Consider the following 22,406-nt stretch of genomic DNA (forward strand, 5'->3'; position numbering starts at 1 on the left):
CATACAAGGTCTTAAATAATCAGGCCCCATCTTATCTTAATGACCTTGTAGTACCATATCACCCTATTAGAGCACTTCGCTCTCGCTCTGCAGGCTTACTTGTTGTTCCCAGAGTATTTAAAAGTAGAATGTGAGGGAGAGCCTTCAGTTTTCAGGCCCCTCTTCTGTGGAACCAGCTTCCAGTTTGGATTCAGGAGACAGACACTATCTCTACTTTTAAGATTAGGCTTAAAACTTTCCTTTTTGCTAAAGCATATAGTTAGGGCTGGACCAGGTGACCCTGAATCCTCCCTTAGTTATGCTGCAATAGATGTAGGCTGCCGGGGATTCCCATGATGCATTGAGTTTTTCCTTTCCAGTCACCTTTCTCATTCACTATGTGTTAATAGACCTCTCTGCATTGAATCACATCTGTTATTAACCTCTGTCTCTCTTCCACAGCATGTCTTTTATCCTGTCTTCCTTCTCTCACCCCAACCGGTCGCAGCAGATGGCCGCCCCTCCCTGAGCCTGGTTCTGCTGGAGGTTTCTTCCTGTTAAAAGGGAGTTTTTCCTTCCCACTGTCGCCAAAGTGCTTGCTCATAGGGGGTCATATGATTGTTGGGTTTTTCTCTGTATCTATGAAGTGCCTTGAGGCGACTTTTGTTGTGATTTGGCGCTATATAAATAAAATTGAATTGAATTGAAATCACAAAGATTAGTTCCTTTATTTGACTCTCCATGTGTGATATATACAAGTGAGGGAAGAGGGGTCTGAGGTCACCAGGGTTCATGAAGGGGTCAGGAAAACACAGGGGAACTTCACACAGCTAGCTTTCTCCTCCCAGGGATTCTTCTCCACGCTCACACCGCACCGACTCACCACACTCATGACAGGACCACAGCAACAAATCCTCTGCCTGGCATGCAGAATCTAGCACAAGGACAGGAGAATCAATGTCAGGAAAAACTCGAAGGAAACTCGAAGAGGACTGTAAAACTGAAGTAACACTGACAGGGGTTAGACAGTAATCCAGTGACAAGGTGCTCCCAGCTGCTGCCTTAAGTACTGAGTAAAGAATCACAGGTGATAACTTGCAGGTGCGAGGCCCAGAGGCGGAGCCCGCAATGCACTCTGCCCAGGCAGTGAGATGGAGGTGAGAGAGAAGACACAAACAAAACATATGTAGCCATACTGGGCCAGCCAGTCAGGCATGGGGACCATGACATATATTTAAGGAGGCCCAATCTGCTGATTCAGCTGAGTAACTTCTGTTTTTACATGAGTTCTGGTTACAGTATATAAAAGATTCAGTAGTGAAGCCAATGTGTAAATCCCTCAAACTTGCGTTTTTTTTCCTAGTGGCCAGCAGATGGTGACTAGTAAAAAGATGTAGTTTTGAAGTCCACAAGCAAACGACCTTTTTGCTTCCTTGACTGATGAGCTTGAACACTTAGATCTGCCAGGTTTCAAAAAAACAAGAGGGTGATGGTGACAGTTTCATCTTACAAGCCAAGTCTTTTTGCACCGTTGCATTGAAGCATCCAAGCCTTTGCACTCTTATCAAGCCCATAATGTGTAGTCTGCATTGGCCTTGAAAGTAACCAGAACAAGTATGTGGTCGCCTGTGTCCACACACCTTTGCCTCTCATTGCCATTTGTTCTTTCTTTACAGAAATGTGATACAAATTTTCAGCGTACACTCGTGTATGTACAGCCTTATTATACAGCATGCATGATGTCACAGCAGTTTGTAGATGCAGTCTAAACCTCATGCCACATCTTTCACCATGTCATCAAGTTGGAATATTTTAGCCTTCCGCATAATTGTAAACACCTTTCCTTAAAATTCAGGCGGACATTTTTGCTATCTTCGGAAACTTTGGGATCTTCAGGCTACACAGCATGAACGTGTGAAGCTGAATCCACTGGGGGACTCACTGCTGCTATGAAGAATATGTTTTGAAGGCTGAATATGAGACAGAATTAACTCGTTAAAATGAACGCTTTATTCTTGCAGGGCTCGCTTTTGCCTTCTCCAAACTGCATTGCAAACAGCTTAGCAGCAAGGGTTCCTCCCACACTCGTCTCCCACGGTCCACCTAACTTAGCGACCATGAATAGTTGATGGGAAAAGAACAACAATTGTTACTTAAGTCTTCATATAATATTTACGGGACAAGCACGGCAGGTCTGCAGCTGTGGCCTTGTAACGAAAGCACAGAGGAGGTTTGTGCAATTAGCAAAACAGGAAGGAGAAAAGAAACAGAAGAAATGTTTTTATGGTGAAAGGGAAAAAATAAATATATTAATGCAATTGTTCAAACTGCTCCCTTTCCACATGAATTTAATTGGAGCCTCTGAGAACTCTGCTGAAATAAAACTGAAGTTGATAAGCGTGCATGGAGCTGACAGATTGCCTCATATCCATGCAGCAGGCTCAGCCCACATTAAGAATGGCCTCGGCGTCTTCCTCCTCCCTCTGAAGGCTGCTGGAGCCTTGGCAGCAGCTGCTTTTGTTTATTCTGCACCTAACATGTCCTCCCCCAAAAGTTTACCCTTGATCAACAAGCATATTAGGTTATGCTAATATTAGTCGTCATTAGAAATCTGCTCACGGCACTGGTTTCCTCTCCGCTCACTGACTCATTTGTTTTGATTACTCCGCGTTCCTCCCCGAGTGTTAGCGCAGGGGCAGCAGCTTTGCTGGGCAGCGTGGGCGCCCTAGCACAGGTCAGGGGTTAAATTCTGCACATCTATATCATTCGTTTTAGCTTTCAGTTAATGCGCAACTCCCACCTCCGTCTCATAAACGTGACAGAGGTGCACTAATGGACAGCAAAAGGGCTTTAATGTACTGAAGAGCAACGAGCAGCCGGCAGCTCGGGCCTCCATTTGCTCGGCTGCAGCAGAACAGCGGCGGCGGTCTCTGCTTGCATCAGCTCCAAAAACAAAAACTGCAAAAGCAAAGAAGGAAAACAAGTTTCCAAGATACATAAAGATCCAAGATGTGTGTTAATGTTTGTACAGGGCATCTATTACATTATTATTATTAACACAGTTTAAACACAGTGGCATAGTGGCACAGTGGTTAGCACTTATACCTCACAGCAAAAAGGTCCTGAGTTCAATTCCACCACCTGGCCGGGTCTTTCTGTGTGGAGTTTGCATGTTCTCTGCTGGTACTCTGGCTTCCTCCCAAAGTCCAAACACATGCAGTTAGTGGGATTATGTTAATTGGTAACTCTAAATTGCCCATAGGTGTGAATGTGACCTGGTGACCTGTCCAGGGTGAACCCTGCCTCTTGTCCCAAGACAGCTTTGATAGGCTCCAGCCCCCCTGCGACGCTGACAAGAATAAGTGGAAGAGGATAAAACCATATAGACACCACTAATAACACAGTTTAGTCTATTTGTACTCTCCATCTCTGAATCCTCCCTCTCCCAAGGTGGTCCTCGACTACTCTTGATGTACCTCGCTGATAATGGAAGGTGATCAGGTGGGCTTTCCAGGCTATGAAAGCCGTCCCAGTCTCTCTTACACTCCACCTCACATCAATCCTCTTTATTGTTTGTTATTTTTATTTCTTATGAATTAGATTTTATTTAACGACAGCATGGAGGTGCAGTGATTAGCACCACTGTGGCATGTGCATGTTCTCCCCGCTCCTGTGAGGGTTTCCCTGGGTACCCCAGCTTCCTCCCACATGACGGAAACATGCATGTCAAGTTAATAAGTGATTCTAAAGTGAGCATAATTGTGAATGTGAGTGTAAATGCTTCTCTGTTAGCAGTGTGATGGACTGGTGACCTGGTAGGGATTTACCTGTCATTTCATCATGTGCCACCTGGGGAATGTTCTAGACTTCTGGAATGGAGAAGCAGTGAAGACGCTGGATGGATGTGTGGTTTGAGCAGAAGTCTTGTGTGGACTCAAGGACTCTTTGTCAAGATGCTGACTGAATGAAATTTTTGCCACATGTCTCAACAACTTTGGGATTTGTGTGAAAAGTGAAACTAGTGTCTTTGTGTTTTATAAAGTTGTTGAGGCTTTTGGAAAAATATTCTTTTCAAAGTGTTTGTGCTGGGTGACTATATTTGGGTTATTTGTGGTGCAGAAAAAAAGAGGGCCACTTTGGACTGAGTTTTGATCAAATCTGACTCAGCCCAGTTTTCAGATATTATTTCTGGCCTTTATAAAGATCGTGATGGGCCAAACTCAGCTGAGAGACTGAAGGATGGCTGTCTCGTGCAAAGCTGCCCTGTTAAATTGCCAAAACTTATCAAATTCAGCAAAGTTTTAATCATTTTAAGCAGTGCAGAGAAGCTGGAAATGTAAACATAAGTTTGACCCATCAGAGCAAAGCTCAGTACTGATTACTGTCAAAGCTGTTAGCTACCGAACAGTTAATTTAATTCAATATCCTTCACTCGCTGTAAGTGCTAGACACAGCTATGTAACATTTGGGGGCAGGGGGTGCTTTATTTCGTTTCAATGAACTTACTTCCTCAGACATTGATTTTTTCAAGTAAAAGTCAAAGTAATATCCCTACCTTGGTCAGCTTGTCACATGGCACAGAGCGGCGCGACTGGCAGATGAGAGGTGGGGTAAATGTGGAGACAGCGCTAAACAAAGCAAGTAGATGCAAAGCACCAGGATGAATGTTGTCTTCTACACAAGTCATTTTTATATATCACTACTTTGTATTGACCATCATTTTAATGAGAACATTTTAATGTAATAGTTAAGCATATTTTTCCCCAACACTGTTAATGTCACATTTGCACGTTCACCAATCATATGACGATAATCTTGAGAGGCTGAATTTTTAGAAACATGAATTATTAAAAACAGAATGAGGAGGTTTGATTTTGGTTTAGGACTCTCTCATCTAAATGAGTTATTTGCATTTTGCTGAAGCTGTTGTAAAATGCAGAAGTGAAGAAGTTTGGTCCTGGCAGCTCTGACAGCTCAGTTTTGAAGTCATGAACCTCAAGCTGCCGTTGACTCATCGTGTCTCTCTCTCGCTCTCTCTCTGAGATTTTCACGCAGTAAATCCTGAAAATCGGACACGCCAAAAACGGTGGACATCATCAATGTTCCGGTGCTCCTGCTGAGAACTAAATCCATCATACGCTGTATATCTCTTATTCCTTTTGTGTGTGTTTTCTCATCTCCCCGCTTCACACAAACTCCGGCAGATTGTCCGACCTTGTTCAGAGCTGTGAGGGATCAGCAGGTTTCAGACATCCTGTTACCGGCTTTTGTCTTCTCAGTAGTATCTGACAGTGATCATAGGAGCTGTGCGTGTTTGTGCATGATTACAAACGTTTAACTGGAGCAGGAGGAATGCACTGGAGAGAAACTGCACCCCTCAGTTTAGTTTGAATTGTTAAATCGGTCTGGGCCTGAGAATCTTTAATCCTGTTTCAAACTACTTTTTCAAACAGTAAATATCTTTCTTACTCTTTGATAAAAATAAATAGCCTTGATACATTAGCAGATTTTTCCATCACCATGGCTCAGCTAGGCCAGTTAGGTTATTGCATCTTTCATTGCATTTGGGGAAGATGTTGCTCCAGAATCACATCACCAACCCCCTTAATCTGAATGTTGATCTGAAGATTTTTGTCTGATACATTAATGTTGTTCACTACTATTCTTTGACGAGCTCATTTTGACAGCTGAGTGTCTGCAACGGTTGATATCAACTGCAGTTTGCTCTGCATCCTTCTCACGCAGCGCAATACTGCGACTCTTATTGTTCACCGACGTGGGAAACGTGGGAGGTTGGGCGAGACCCTATGGTCGTCTGAGAGGTCCACTTCCTGTTCTGGGGTGCGGGAAGCTTCAGCTCAACTTCCCAGATTAAAGCCTCTGTCACCGCTCGGTATCAATTCACCTCGAGGGGGAACCAAAGTTGTTCACGCTCACAAATATCGATCCGTGTATCTGCGAGTTGGACGGCTTCTTGCTTTATCTGGGATTTTCTCCCTGATAAAAGAGCCCGCGGTGAGCTCGTTAAGACAGCATGTGGAATAAGGAGGGTGGCTTTGCTCATCCCCGAGATGGAAGATGAATCTGAGCCTAATGACCTTCACTGACAGACGTAATTCTATCAGGACCCAATCAGCTGCAGCAATTAGGCGCTCTTTGTGAGCCAGGGAAAGGGTGTGTGGATCCTAACCGGGGTCAATTAGAGAGTATAGAGCCTCCGCTCAACTCCCACTACATCACTGTGTCTGTCGCTGGGTGACCAGCCTCCCCTTCCCTTTAATCACATAATATAAATGTATCTCACTTGCCCTCCCTTCATCTCTTTTTCTCTTCCACTCTGTCCCCAGGCAACTTCATCTTGGCCAGGCTTTTTTTTTTTTTTTTTAAATCAGTCCCCGTCATTTTCTGTTCCTGGAAAAAGACTTCCTGTCGTGGCCTGGAGGTTATCAGCCACAGTCACCTCTGTTTCCTCATTGAACCTCTGAAGGGTCACATCCTCAGTGTAGCTGATCTTTATTTTAATCCATCTGTGCACCAAAACATGTTTTCTGTTGCTAGGCTTTTCTTTCAGAAAAGAAAACGTTTGGTGCTCCATCAGAAGCTGGTCTGAGATGATGACTCTGACACACTCACAAAAAAGTGAAGCAGAGCATTTAAAGTGATGTGAAGCCTTATCATTTGAAACTTTGGCCATATATGAGAGACATATAAGAGATGCAGAGGATTTCATGTTGTCTGCACTGAACTGAGCTGCTGAGGTCAGTACTGTACGTCCTTTCTCGCTTCTAAAATATCCTTTACAACATTATTAGCCAAATTATGAGCCTCTTCTTGTCATTTTAGTACCACTGTTCAGCAGCTGTCACTGACTATTACCATGGAAACATGTCTCTTAGCTTTTAACATATTACAGTAAAACCAAAGCCGCTCTCAGACATTCATTCGTCATCGTTAATCTGACAGCATCCAAAAGTGTCGGCTTCATGTCTGAATGAGCATCCCGGAAATCATGCAGCATAAACAGAAAGGTGCCCACGTGATTCCACTTCCTGTGTCTGGTCATGTGTTTAGTGAATTTGGGGTTGCTGGACTCACTGATTAGACACCAAAAACTGTATCTAAAAGATGGATGTAGTTTCAGAAAGTAAAGTCTTTGTGGAATTGCATTTTTTTCTTATGGCCAGCAGGGGGTGACTGCTCCCATTTGCACAAAAAGTTGGACTGTAAAAAAGAATGAGGCAGCTGATCTCTTAATTTGTGACCTTCTGACCAGTTTTAATACCTTTGTAATGCACTATGTGTCTGGTTCTCATCTCAAAGAACAGAATATAAAAAAGCTAATGTATAAAGGCTAAAATTTCTATTTTCAAGTTTTAGTAAGTAAGATGTGATGCCCATTTTATAAATAGTCCCTTTTAAAGGTGAAAAAGGGTGATTCACTTTGTGGTTGACAGCTCTCTGCAGCATGAGTGTTCCTCAGTTTCACAGTCAGGTTTGGCACTTTTTTGTAGCTATTTTGACCTGACAAACAAGACTCGAGGCTTTGACATGTTTGACTACTGTTGTGGTTCAGTCTGAATGAAGTGCTGATCAAACTGGACTTAAAAATGAAGAAAAGCAGAAAACAAAGTGTGAAAGAGCTCAGTGTAGTGTACATGGGGAGCATTTGCCAATCCGGTTAATGAGGTTTGAGGTCAGAGCCTTGAAGCTTTGCTTCAAATCTCAGTTTGGATTCAGTGTTTTTGAGCTTTGCTTCTCCTAATATGAGCCTAAAAATTGAGAAAATTATAAGAGCTCGATATACTGGATCTTAATGTGAGTATATTTCACATAATTTAGTTTTTAATTCACTGGTAACAATTATAAAAATGTAATAACTTATTCTTCTTGGATACTTAATGTTGTTTTGCTATGTTTTTATTCAAATGTACTCTGGAGTTGGAAAACTTAGATTTTCATTATGATAAAAGTTGAACAAAAGAATTGGATTTTGAAGCAGTTCAGCTCTGCACAGGTCAGCGTTACTTCACCTCGGTTCTCAGCGCTACTACACTCAGCTGCTGCTACACTTACCGCCACCAATCCCAGGATAATATGCTGCTGCTGTGAGACCTGGATGATTATGAATTATCATATCCAGCCGGGCTGACAGTCCCTGAAGGCACCACTTTGCAGAGAGGCAGCTGAATCAACTCAAGTAGTCACACAAGCACAGTCCCTCCTCAGATCACCACATCTTCCCTGTAACCTGTTCTCATGCACGCCTCCATCTGCGACGCTGGTGAGCTCATCACTCAGCTGGCTGCAGGAGGAGAGAAGCGAAGGAAGGGGAGGAGCCCGCCAGGGACACCGCTGTCTAAAAACAACCAGCAGGGATTTTTTTTCTCTTTTTTTACTTTGCTTCTGCTTCCAAAAACACATGTTGTACCCATCTGTCACAGCCGGGCTCGGTGGGGAGGCACCTGACGTGTCATGTGACGCCGCTTGTCTGAAGTCTTGCACAGACTTTGTTTTATTGACAGCAGTGTGGCTTCTCTGTGATAAGCTGGCATGTGTTATGATGGGCTGCTTTATGGATGGGTGGGTCACTTCACTAGAGAAAACTACAGACTGTATATCTCCAATGCTGCCAACACCGTGCCATCCAACAGCTGAGGGATTTAAGTTCAATATAAATATATAAATACACGCATGTGTTTGTGTGTTTTGTTTACTGTTTGCTGCACTCTGCACGCTAGCTGTTTTTGAAGGCGTGCAGGTAAAGAAGAGGTAATTGCACACAAGGGGATCTGTGTCTGTGTGTGTGTCTGTGTATTAAAGATACAGTGGAAGTGAGAGGTAGGGTGTGTGTGTGTCTGAGTGCAGCTGAGTGTCAGGCATGTGCAGAGCTGCTTTTTCACACCAGTGCAGAGTTGGCACAGGTGTCAAAAAAAGTAATTAGCAAACAAACAAACAAACAAAAGCCCAAGCAAGTGAAGAGAGGAGGAGCCGACAGAAGATGGCTGTCAGCAGAGAAGGAATCACATGACTAACCACTGACAGGAAAACTGGTTTCATACAGCTATGATGAGCTTTTAGGAAGGCAATTCTCGGGATTCTTTTAATTGTTTTTAATGATCAAGCATCAGAGTTTAGCTCTTGCAGCTACGCTGGCAGCTCCGTGAGGCGATAATGCTCTCTACACACCAGGAAATAAAACACGAGACACACTCTGGTTTTTAATGGAGGTGTGAAGTGGGAGGTGTTACTTTAGGCTTTCAGGTTTTGGAATTAAAGTCCCCTTCGTGCTCTCAAAAAATATTAAGTGACAGTTGGAGTTTTTCAAATGATGTTTCAGAGAGTAAAGGAAGTGTATTCTACTTCAACGACATCATGTAGACTGGTTTAAATACTCTTCAGTCTGGGGTTTAAATTCTCTGACTTTTTTAGTCAGTTTGAATTTGAAATAAATTTGAATCCGTTCTTTAAACACACTAATCCTTCCCAGAGTTGCTGGATGGAGCGAGTTATGAGAATGTGATATACCAAAGGCTCAGATTTACAGCCAGGAGATTGGCCACATTCTAGTGTGGCTAGAAACCACAGCAAACCACAGCCGATCACCAAGGCACAGGAGTCACCAGCCATTAGTAATATTGTAAAGGCTCCCCATTTTATGACAGCTGGCTCATGCCAACATGGTTCCTCAAACTAAAGCAGCACTCGGAAATCAGAGGTAGAAAATCAATCTTTAAACTGGAGGCAACAAGACTGTTTGTTGGACTGTGCTGAAGAGTTGGTTGGTTGGTTGAGGTGAATTTGATGCTAGTCAAGCTTCCTGCAAAGAACAAAAATACCAGGTTTAATGCTAGATCCAGATGAAATGAATGCATAAACTTCATCAATACAACTAATAGATGAAGTGACGACATTTTAAAGAACATAGATGCTATTTCAGACTTTAGATATCTGATATATATTACCTCACAGCAAGAAGGTTCTGAGTTCAAATCCACCAGCTGGACGGGGCCTTTCGGTGTGGAGTTTGCATGTCCTCTCTGGTCTCCTCCCACAGTCCAAAGACACGCAGTTTGTGTGGTTAGACAATTTAGAAACAGTTAACCTGTCTCTCTGTGTTAGTTCTGCAATAGAGCCCAGTGTGGTTCTCCCCCCCCCAGCTTATACTCTGGCACTATAAGTAGCATGTTGGCTTGCCTACAAACTTAAAACACATTTGTAAGCTGTGTCCAAATTTATGGGCTGCATCCTCCTGAGGACGCATTTGTAGACCAATTACGTCACAGCGACTCGACGAAGGCTGTCCAAATTCGACTCCTCCGAATGCAGCCGACAAATGTGTCCTCCTTTTCCCCAAATTTGAAGGATGGGTCAGGTGTGTCCTTCGTGGCCCACCATATTCCAGTTTCCGGCAATGGCGGCCGCTACTAAGTTTTACAATTACTGTTATTAATCTTTCTGGGTCACAAAATAAACTTTTAACATATTTTCAGGCGAGAAAGTAGCTGTGTAAACTTCAAATATCTGCCCGGTTTATCAAGATATCGCATATTTCCAAAAGTTCTTCTACGTTTTCAGAGACGTCTGCTACCCACTAGCTCGATAGCTAGCCGGGAGCTTGAGGGTCACTGAAGCCACCGAGAACGACACAACTCCCGGCACATCATTTTCAGATCAGCGGACTTTTGCTGCTCAGGTTAAACGTAATATATAAGTCGCTTAGATAACTTAAAAATGTTATTGTTTGGCTTTTTTCAGTGTTTTATTTGTTCGTGAGTAAATCGGTTTGGCTGAGATTAAAGTTATTAGATTAGATTAGATAAAATAAAACTTTATAAATCCCCCGGGTGGGTTCCTCCTTGGTTTTCACACAGCTGAATAAACGTCAAACAGAAAACTGATTAAACAGAAGCGTGAGATGGTCGAGAATTTATGCCAGTGTCCTGTTATATTTTAGATAGCAAGGAGCAGATGGACGAGTTTATTAAACTCTACCAAGACAGCGGTGAAGCTAATCAGAAGGCTAGTCCAATTTCCCCAGCCGTTTACTTCCGGCCTATCCGACATTCTGAGGACCCGGGCCACATAGACCGCGAGGATCCTCAGGAGGATACAGCCCATGAATTTGGACACAGCTGTAGTGTGATAGCATTGTTGCTAATGTTGTTAGCTTCCAGAAATGGCATGTTTTTTGCTGGTATCTGTTAATAAACCAAAGTTTTGATCTGATGATGGCGCATCGCTGGATACATAAACTATTACATTGAACTAAAATGCATGCGTACCATACATCATTAAAGCTAAATTTATTAAGATGAAATCGATGGCAGGTCTAAAAGAAAGGTGAATGATGTCAAACTGCTTTATCCCATGAGGATAGCCGTAGAACTTATAGCCTGATTTGTAATGCTGAAGAATAAAAAACATCATTAGAAATCCTCATCTGGGGACACTGATATACACGTGTGGGATCTATGCTAATCTCAGGAGACACTCAGAATCACTAAAATCCTTACATTAATATTTCTACATGAAAGCCCCAGTAGAGGTCACAGGCTCATTGAAATCTCAATTTACCAATCATTCACTAAAAAAACATCTGAGTTGTTCAATTTTATTTGTGCTGCTTTGATGGTGGCACTTGAGGAAAGGTCACAAGTTCCCTAAAATCATTAGAATTCATCCTGTGGGATCATAACTATTGATATCAAGGTGAGGTGACTTGCTATTGATTATTAAAACGCTGGTAAGAGGGTCCGACTACAGCATCTTCACTCTCGAGCCGATGATCCACTGTTGCTTTCACTTGTCGGTCAGATTTGAGAACTGGTCGCTGGATTCTACGGTGGTTTGTTGGACCGACTTCCTGTTTTAAGTGGCATGTGGACAGGACCCTTAAAAGTCTGACATTTATTATTTCTGTAGCTGTTGGGAGCAGCTCGCAGACTCAGCAGAAGCAAAGCTCCTGACAGCACGCAGTATACTGAAGGTCGGCCTCTGATGAGAGCATGCTGCATGAGTCCTGTTTAAATGATATGTCTGAGCACGAGGAAATAAAAACATCAAACGTAAAGTCAGAGCAACCCAGAAAACAATTGTTCCAGATATAATCTCGAAGAGCTCCTGTGCGTGCCCACTTTGCCCCACCCATCCTGACCGCCCACGCTAACTGGGTCAGTGAGGTTGGCGAAAACTAATAGTGCATCATTTTTAATTGCCCCTACACACAATTTCCTGACAGATGCCATAACCGCTAATTAGTTACTGACAGCATTATCAAGTTTTCTTCTAGTACAGAGGGGCCCATCCTTAACGCCGCTGTCAAATTAAAGTGTTGTGAACTAACAAGCAGATAGAGGCGCCAATTAAATGAGGAAGGGCGGCTCGTGCTCCGGCTCCGTCCCCTAGGCTTCACACAAAAGTTTGACTGCGCTCTCTAAGACGCTGCTGGAAGCAGGAAGATGTTCTGAGACGAAAGGCAACAAGAGGCCTCTGGCAACTCAGGACAGTTTCTTAGAAATATTCCAGCAACAAACAACAGCGGGTCATGCAGAGTTTTCATATGTGTGCTGGTCCAAAGTTTGTGAAGTCTGAAGAGTTTTCTATGATTCTGTAAGAGTGTGGTGTGAAACTCTGCAGATTTATGTACAAGTCTTACATACAGAGAATCCAATCTAACAACTAGAACAAAAAGATTACTTCCTTTGTTAATTATAGAGGAAAATAGTCCAACATTTATGAAGGGTAAAAGTATGTAAACCTCTTGGATTTGCAGGTAATTTAAAGATGGGGCAGCTGTTTTCAGTCAGGTGACTGAGAATCCGGTGTGAGACGGCACACTGTTTTAAATGTTATGGATCTAAGACAGCTTAACAACAAGGTTACAATAAGGTTTCTGAGAACCTCAGTTTTTTTGCGACTTATTAAGCTGAGAAAGGTTATGAAATCATCCCTAAAGACTTTAGAAAGTCTCTGGACAGATTATGTACAAATGAAGGAAATTCAAGACTATTGTACCTTTCCCTTTGGTGACATTTCATAAAAATGTGCGGTAAGAACAAATATGGAGGGATTACACAGACTGGTAATGCAAAGAGGTGGAATCCACAAAATGTTGCTGTGAAGAAATCTTTCTGTGGCCTGAATATTGAACTGCCAGCTGTTGCCCAGGGAGTTCTGCTTGGTCATTGATGTTTCATTCAGTTCTCTGTTTGGATTCCTACATCAACAGAGGCACAGGTCATCCAAACAACTGTTGCTACGGACAACAAATGGATAATACCGACAACCCTCTGCACCATTCACTGAACAGGCAGCAACACTTTCTCTAATGTCTGTTTCATTCTATCACAATTAAATACAAATCCCAACATAATAAAATGCAAAAAAAGAATCTCATTGTTTCAGCTTCGCTGCCACAAAGATGAACACAGAAACTCTTCCCACCTCATCCCTTCATACCTGTATTTATTTGTTGTTGTTGTTGTGCTTTAGTCATTGAGTTATTTTATTTTACATTTCTTTGTTTTCTTTTGTAACTCTTTATACTCCAACATCAATCCTCAAATAGTCAGAAGTAGAATCAGAATATCTTTGTTGTCATTGTAACATAGCGAAATTAAGTGCAGTCCCTGTGGTGTCAAGAGAAAAACAGTTTAAATATAATTACAAAAGAATAGTATAAAAAAATAGGAGAACACAGTCATTCAGTAACAATTAAAAAAACCTTATTACACAAACACGATTGCACAGGATGTATTTGTCACAGTATTTGTCACGAGGTGATTACTTCAATTCAAGAAAGAAAAGGGAAATCAGAATGTAAACACCTAAATATACCTAAAAGCTGCCATGAAGTGTGTTATAAGTTAGTTTTCATTTAAAGATCACAAGTAGCTCTTTTAAACTATGTATGGCTATTTAAGGTTTGTATCGTATATCTTTTCATTATCTCTTCCTCAATATTGTTTTCTTATTATCTCCTTCTCCTCCTCCTCTTTTTCTGTCTCCTCCATCACTTCTACAGAAGAAGACATATAGAAATATCCTAATTTATTGCCAATATTTTCATAATTATTGATTTTCAGGAGATGAGGCATGCAACCTTCCCATCCTTGGATGGTTGACAGCAAGTCAGCTAAATAGCTTGCTAGAAGCTAACATTATGCTAGCTAATGCTAGGACTAAAAATCACACTCTCTGATTTGCAGTGAATAAACTCTCATATGATGTGCAAAGGAAATCAGATAAGTCTTTTAATATACTTTATGGCTTCTTTGTCTCTTGCATTTCATCGTTATGTCGACAAAATCATCAAACTCTCCACTAAAACCCTGAAAAATTCACAACTGTCAGTGTTATTAGCACATTGGGTTAACATAAGAAGATTCACGTGAAACTGTTTGCATGCGTGCAGGCAACATTAAAATGCAAATGTTGTTGTGGTAAGTACCACTGATCCTGACAAATTACAGATTTGACTAATGAGCTGAGTCTCTGTGACAGCGTAGAGCTGACCCTAACAACACGACACAAATGCAGGACAAACTCTTTGAGTCCTTTTTAATTTTTTGAAAACTCTGAAATATGAGCATTCCATTAAGCCGAATCCTGTCTGTGACAAAAAATATCTAGCATTGGTGAAACATCTGCGAGTGAAAGGTTAGCCTTTCCTCCACACACACCTGAGCCATTAATAAATCTCTGTTCCTCTGACATGCTCAGTGGTCACATAAACATCCTCTACTGCAGCATTCTTGTTCTCGCTGCTTTTATCACAGCATTTTAATCACTCTGCTGTTTTATCACTGCAGAAATAGACTGAGCCGGAGTTGGATGATGGGAGCACAACAGCCTAGTGAATGCAGCCGTGAATGCTAACGGGCCTCTCAGAGAGACCTTTAAATCTGAGGAAAAATACATGACTTCATCCATAAAATCATCCCTCACTCTGCTCAGCCGCAGCCATTAGTGGTAATTCAGCTCTCAGCTTCCCATCACAGCATACGCTAACTGCACCTCCTGCCCCAGAGCTCACGACTAAAACAAACACTCCCGGTTTACAGGAAAAACGCCTGAAAGCAGTGTGGATGTCAGTCAGAGTATTTTGCATGATGTATGAGGTTGGGATGAGCGCGCACCTCGCTGTGACTCTAAATAATTAAGGGAAAAAATGAAAGCTTCAAACGTTGTCTTTGCAGAGGTAGCGTGACTCACTGGTTAATCAATGCTAACAGGGAGTGTCAGGGGACCAAACAGATCAATTCCCCTGGCACAGGGAAGGAAGCCAGTTTCAACCGTGATGCTCGGTCAGACTGACAGCCAGCAGAGGAAAGAGAGAAGAGAGTAGAGGAGACAGGGGAGACGATGCATATGGATTCAGAAAGTGCTCATAAAACAAATCCTTAATATTGTAACAGACAACAGTAAAAACAGTGAAGACTCGAAAGCTTTAGTGACTCCCATCTTAATGGAGTATCTGGTTGTACCCTAACCAACTCCTCCTAGAATGGTTCCTACCAACTCAAATCTGCAGTTCATCTAATGTCCACTAGAGGCTCCAAAAGTGAGTCAGTGCCTGTAGCCAGCAGCAATAACATGGTACATATTAAACTGTTTGGTCTCTATAGCTAATTTGCTCCTCATAACAGCCATTCAGGATATGAAGTTTGAGCTCAGACATGAAAAAAAAATTAACAATCATTTTTTGTTGGTGGGCTCAAAAACCATTAAAAAAAATCTAAATGATAAATGAAGCTAAATCATCTGGATAAAAAAGACATCAAATGGTCAGTTTCTCATCTTATTTAACATAAAATCTTATGATTTTAAGTTAAGAGAGAATAAAGCAGGCCTTGTGACTGACCAGCCGATACCCTTTGAACATTCAGTGTCCCTCAGTTTCTCAGTCAGATCCACTCACACTGAAGCTTAACCCTTTAAAGCCCACCATAGAACCAAGTCTGCCAGAGCTTATCTTTATATTTTCAGTGAGGCTTTCATCGACACAAAGGAGGCCAGCTTTGAGATTTATGTAGTAAGCAAAGACACAGAAAACCTCCAAGATATTAGTGCAAACTGAATTTGGATGTGTTCGCCACCCTGAAATTCCTTTGATTCCTAACCTTTACAATGAACAAACCAAAACCAAAAAAACCCAACAATTTTTTTTTAAAAATTCTCCTTTCAGATTTTAAGGTGTTCATTGTCACACTTTAACCGTACCATGCCGCCATCGTACATTTTGACTCGACGAGCTTCCTTTGGGCCGTGAGAAACATCTTCTCAGCGGATCACCGGAGGGCCGCCGAGTTCACCTCTTAATTCCTCCGACAGCAGCGTCGCTGTGATACCTCTAAGAGGCGAATCCCCATCTCTGTTCTCAAACCCAACAATCTCTACGGCACCCCGCGTCTGACTTGAATACCATCTGAGAGTTTAAAATGAAGCCGGAGAGAAAGAGGAGAGAGAGAATCAGAGGCGTGTGGTATTTGTTTGACAGGTACATGTCTCTATAGGCCAGTGCCTTTCCAATTTAAGAGGCCCTTAAGCTGGGAGCAGCAGCTTAACATTATTCTCTGTGAAGAGAAAAAAAAGAGTGCTGCTTTCTTTCCCCCACCCCCTTGCTGCTTTCAGAACGGGCCCTGCCGACCCTTCAAGGACGCTTTGTTGCAACTATTTCATCATTTGGTTGAATTTTAATTATTTGCCAGGCTTGTTAAGTCCCGCAGTGACGATGTTGAGCATTCGCTGTGAAGGAAAAGGAAGCGAAGTGACAAAGGTATGATGGGAAGACCAGGGGGACGATGCCGGATGACAAAATATTTCATTAGCCTCTGAAATGTTGCCTCACACAAACATCCAGAGCTCATTGGCCTTTGACTGGTGGCAGCATGTGAGGTGTGACAGAGCTGAGGAGCTCACCTTTCCTCTCATCGCAGGCCCACTCATTAGATAATTAGGGAATGCAGCTGCTAGCAAAGAAGAAAACTGGTGTTTGTTTAATTAGCTAAAAATCTCTGCAATTTTGTAGTGCTAGTGACCTTTAGGCATTTACACAAGCTGCCCTTTCTTCATGCAGATCCACAGCTGCCATTTAGTCCACTTTGTTATACTGCTAAAGTAATGTTAGCATTTTGACTTTAAGATATTGGACACCGGGGAATGTTACATGATAAATGCAAGAAGTTATTCGTAAACAAGGCAAATGGAATGTGAACTGCAGTGCTAATATCAGTTACATGCTAATATTAGCATGTCATTATTAGCAAATCACACTAAAGAGTGATCAGTTACAGCATGGCAACCACTGGTTGCTAGGCAAAAAGGTGTATTCCCTGACTGACTGGTGAGTGTTTGTGCGTGCCTGTGTGGATGTTTGGTACATAGCGCTGCACCAAAAACCTCATGACCACTTTGGTTGCTTGCAGATTTCCACAGTAACCCATAGTTTTTCCTTTTCGCTGTCGCCTTGCTCACAGGGAGGGTCTCTGATTGTTGGTGTTTTCTCTGTATTATTTTAGCATCTTTACAGTATAAAGCACCTTTAATCAGTGGTTGTGATGTGGCACTGTATAAACAAAACTGAACTGAATTGATGGGAATGTGAAAATGCTAAAGCTATATCAGAAAATTGTGTATTTCTCCTTTAAGGTCCAGAACTTTTTGTAGTACAGCATGTTTTTCATAGTCTTGCCTCTGTACACCAGATTTTAAATCAAACAGTCAAGATGCGATTGAAGTGCAAAGCTTTAATTCCAGGAGTTTTTAAAGCAGTCTGCATTCACTGTTTAGGATTTACAGCCATTTTTATACATGCAAAAACTCTGAGACAATAGACTGCACACTTAGTTCAGTTGTTCAGCCTTGTTGATGTCACTCGATGGATTGTTGCTTAAATGGTTCAGTCTCTGTTCGCCCTTGGGCCTCCTGCTCTCCAATCCCATGAGGGGGCTTTCCTCCTAACTCCATTAATTACCACTCCTTAACTGTCATTACCATTTTACCCATGAACAGCCTCTTCAGCCCCTCTTCACTACCAAATCCACCACAACCACCAACTTAGCCCAGTCTGAGTTTAAAATCCTCCACCAGCAGACATGTGAGGGTTCTTCCCCAGAGGACTCTCAGCTTAACTTCTTAAGTCTCCAGAGTTTAATCCTCGTGGAATGAGCTGCATAGTTTGATATGTCCCCATGGCTGAGCCAATCGAGTGCTTCACTAGCGCCAGAGAGCCTCTCCCATCAGGTGACATCAGCATCACAGAGGCCCGGGGCAGCTCAGCCATCCACGGAGGCTGAGACGCCAGTTTGAGCCGCTTTCTCTGCATCATTAACAGTCGGGCCACACAACACTCGAGCTGGACTCCGGCCATCAGCCCCACCGCAATTAATGGCTACTTAGCCGAGGCAATTGGACATTACGGGACAAGAGAGGAGGTGTTATGACTGCAGTGTATGAGTCTGTTATGCCGCACTATAAGCCCTCCAGATATACTTTACAATTATTTTCTGTGTGAGAAGCACGCTGCAGGCAGGAGAAATCTATCAGTCTTCTCCAATGTCGAGTAATGCCAAATCAGCATTCCCCGCACACAGCCTTATTCCATCTCTTCCTTTTTTTTCATTTAAGGTCTCACATATCTATCTACCCATGCTGAGTAGACATCTCAAAATCTCAAAACCAATTTGGCATTATCTCCATCACAGGCGACCCCTTAAATTTGCATCAGTGGAGTGGGTTTGGCAAGCAATTACCCCGATGCAGGACATCGGTAATTTGACGAGAATCTGCTCTGACAAGTCTGGACGCAGCGGAGGAGCGTCCCCTGGGGGAGGGGGGGGGGGAGCGAGGGCAGAGGGGCTGCAGAGAGTCGGCCTGCAGCTCTACACAAGAAAACATGAGGATTAATGTGGCGATGGGAAATCGGAGAATGCTGGGAAGGCCCTAAAAGAAACGCTCCCGTCACAGATACATGCAAACATACAGCAGATATGTCAAAACATACAGTCGGAAGAGAGGTTAACAAGGTCAGCTACTCAACTGAGCTCGTGTTCTACATTACTACTCTCCTCTCCTCACCGAGTCCACTACAGCGAAATCTTTACAGCTAATCTCACAAATCTACATAGAAAACAGTCAAGTTGGTAAAACGAGCAGGAGTGTGTCTTTTAGTTTTTTCAGTTCCTGCGTGACTGCGTAAAGCCTGGCTTCATCATTTTGAATTTATGAAGTCTGTACATTAATTTAATCATATTTTACTGTTTAACAGACACTTTTAGGGTGACAGTTTCTGCCTTTTCACAGTTTTTCACCTCTGTGAGGTGTGTTAAAGTTCCACAAGATAAAAAAAACTCACCTGATTTACATTTGGCTCATTTCGTACTCAGCATTATCTTCTCAGGCACCTTTGGACCATCTTAGTGTTACTGCTATTCCTCATTTACTCCCCTTGTAGTTGTTTAAGCACAGATACTTGGGCTACAAAAAACCTCATTAATAACAAATTAATATTAACGGTCTACAAACTGTATTTGAACTTAAATCCTAATTCTAGTGAATTCACTCATCGTGAACATCTGTTAGGTGGAACACAAGGAGAGGAAAAACAACGCAAAAACCTAAATAGCTCTATTTCCTGTTGCCTGCATTGTAGATGGGTGACTCTGGCTCCACAGCTCAACACAAAAATAAGAATATTCAGGGGTTGAAGTGGGATTCAGCAGGTGGGGGAAGTCTGATTGTTTGTAGTGGTGCAGCGTGTGGAAAATAATCACTCAGAAATAACTCACAGTGATTTTTGTTGTGAGCTCCAGTAGATTTTCTTTGTGTACAGGCTGAGATCAGCTAAGCTGTTGGAGCCAACTAAAATTCAGCATGATATAACCTGATATTTCATGAGCTTCCACAGCCAATTACCCAAACCAGACATTATAAAGCTGGTATAAAGGTGGAATCTAGTGAGTGACTCGTGAGCCTAAATTTAATGTTCTGTTACTCTTCACATGAACGTCTGCAGAGTTTGATAAGAAAGAAAGACAACTTCTGTTTCTAGTTTGAGGCACAAGGTGAGAAACCAAACTATTTCAGGATGATGCCAAAATGTTTCGGTAACGATGCCAAGTCCAAATTGACACGTGATTTTTTTTTTTTTTTCAGACGTAATGATGTTAACAATTTAAAATGTCACTTTATCAACTTCATTGTGATAATTTGTTCACCTTTATTTTACTGGAGTTTAAGTGCTGCAAACTCAAACCATCTGCATGAACAGAAATGACAATGCGTACACAGTTTAATAGATACTGTGTGATTTGGGTTAAGTGACCCTTTAAATGTAAATGTAATCATGATGGAACTGTCCTTTCAGGGCATCAGTGCAGCTTTACCTTCATCAGATGCGACGTCCATCAGAGCAGAATGGCTCTCTGTGAGCAGCTGCTGAGAGGTTTATGGCCGAGCTGAGGACCCCGCTCACCTGCAGGAGGAGGGGAAACTGAACAGCTTCAATACAGCCTGAACATGACTGAGGATAAAAAGGCCTACCTGTATTTTCACCGCGCTTCAAATTAAGAGAAGAAAAAAGCGATAAACTGGATGCAGTTTAAAGCTCATCTAAACTTCAATCACACTGCAGATACGGTCTAAATGTCAGTGTGTTATACTAACTGTGTTAGGCAAACAGTTGTCTTATTTTTAGAACTGCTTTTACAACTTATGAAAGCAGTCACGTGTACCACAGTTTTATCTTTTCACTCAGGTCAAAGTCATTATCAGCATTAGGCTGTATGCAGATACATAACAGCAGTATGGAGAAACAAAACATCCCTCTTATACATATATTTATCCAGAAAAGGTCAGAAGAGTAAATTACAAAAAAGGAAAACGTTTGCTCCAACTAATGCAGTCCAGTGCTATTTTTGGTATTAACACCCAGTAACTGGCTCAACTGTCACTACCAGATCTGTGAATCAGGAGTTGACTGACACAACATTTCTGTCTGCAAGTGCAATGAGATCCACTCAAAAACTTGTAAGAGTTGAGGTACTGTAACCTCTGAGAGCTTCAGTTTGCTTTGTTTTCTATAGCTGTTTAGCTTTACTAAATATAAGAGAGAGAGATTCAATGAATCTTAAATAAAAATATAATGGAAAACTCAACCCTCCTCTCAAGATGCAAATCAACAGCTGAACCGTGAAACAACTGAGCCAGTTGATGCGGGGCGATCGTGGCTCAAGAGTTGGGAGTTCGTCTTGTAATCGGAAGGTTGCTGGTTTGAGCATCGGCTCCGACAGTCTCGGTCGTTGTGTCCTTGGGAAAGACACTTCACCCGTTGCCTACTGGTGGTGGTCAGAGGGCCCGGTGGCGCCAGTGTCCGGCAGCCTCGCCTCTGTCAGTGCGCCCCAGGGCAGCTGTGGCTACAATGTAGCTTGCCATCACCAGTGTGTGAATGGGTGGATGACTGGATGTGTAAAGCTTTGGGGTCCTTAGGGACTAGTAAAGCGTTATGCAAATACAGGCCATTTACCATGAGCACAGTAGAGGTTTCTGGGACATATCTACTGGGTATCTGAGCAAAGATCCATCTAAGTGTACTTATCATTTGGCCTACATCAGTTATCATGGTGTTTGCTCAGTGCTCAGGTGGGGCTCAGGTAGGAGGAGCCATGACTGTGTCCTTGCTGTGGGTATAGCTGTTAAGAAGATATGTCCTGTTACATCCTGGTGATGCAATTATTACAAAATGGTGACATTTGCTTAACCTTGCTTTTAGATCTATCTATCTATCTATCTATCTATCTATCTATCTATCTATCTATCTATCTATCTATCTATCTATCTATCTATCTATCTATCTATCTATCTATCTATCTATCTATCTATCTATCTATCTATCTATCTATCTATCTATCTATCTACCTACCTACCTACCTACCTACCTACCTCACACTTTGCTTAGGTTGTGCTTTGGGCTGAAATATTCCTACAGGTAGCTGGTGAGTTGAAACGTGACACCAAAGGTTCTTGATTAAATGTCTGTGTGATGAGTTGAGAAACTGATGCCAAAGGACATCTTCAGTAACTGTTCTGTAAATGAGGATCCCGCTGACAGAATTATTATTAGTTTTTTCATAAAAAAGGCAGAAATATTAACAAATGATTTTCTTTGATCTGTAGCTCATATGAAAGTCAGAGTTTAAAAATGCTCCCAGCTTCATTGTGTTGTTTTTTTCTAGGCTCTCTCTCTCTCACTCTGCTGAGGCCCGTCCTCCATTCTCTCTCTCTGGTTAACTGTATTTTTCCTCCAGAGTTCAGATGTTCAGACAGGTAGAGAGCGGGATTCCTGCTGATAGCAGGTGCTGCTGTCCACTCCTCACCGTTAAGTGCCTCCTCCTCCACTCTTCCATTTTCATATTTCCACGCACGACTGC

At 42.3% G+C, this 22,406-nt stretch overlaps 1 long non-coding RNA gene across 1 annotated transcript; it reads right to left on the reverse strand.

Moving 5' to 3' along the window:
* Positions 1–718: 718 nt before the first annotated feature.
* On the reverse strand, positions 719–8,206 carry LOC146581738 (uncharacterized). Its single transcript, XR_014888608.1, has 3 exons — positions 8,053–8,206; positions 4,535–4,607; positions 719–913 (listed from the first exon to the last, which is right to left on the reverse strand). It is a non-coding gene; the product is annotated as an uncharacterized LOC146581738 (long non-coding RNA).
* Positions 8,207–22,406: the final 14,200 nt, after the last annotated feature.

The sequence above is a fragment of the Mchenga conophoros genome, linkage group LG2 (genome assembly GCF_057382185.1).
Source record: "Mchenga conophoros isolate Kocher_MC1m ecotype Shallow Benthic linkage group LG2, M_conophoros_male_GT1.1, whole genome shotgun sequence".
Lineage (NCBI taxonomy): Eukaryota > Metazoa > Chordata > Actinopteri > Cichliformes > Cichlidae > Mchenga > Mchenga conophoros.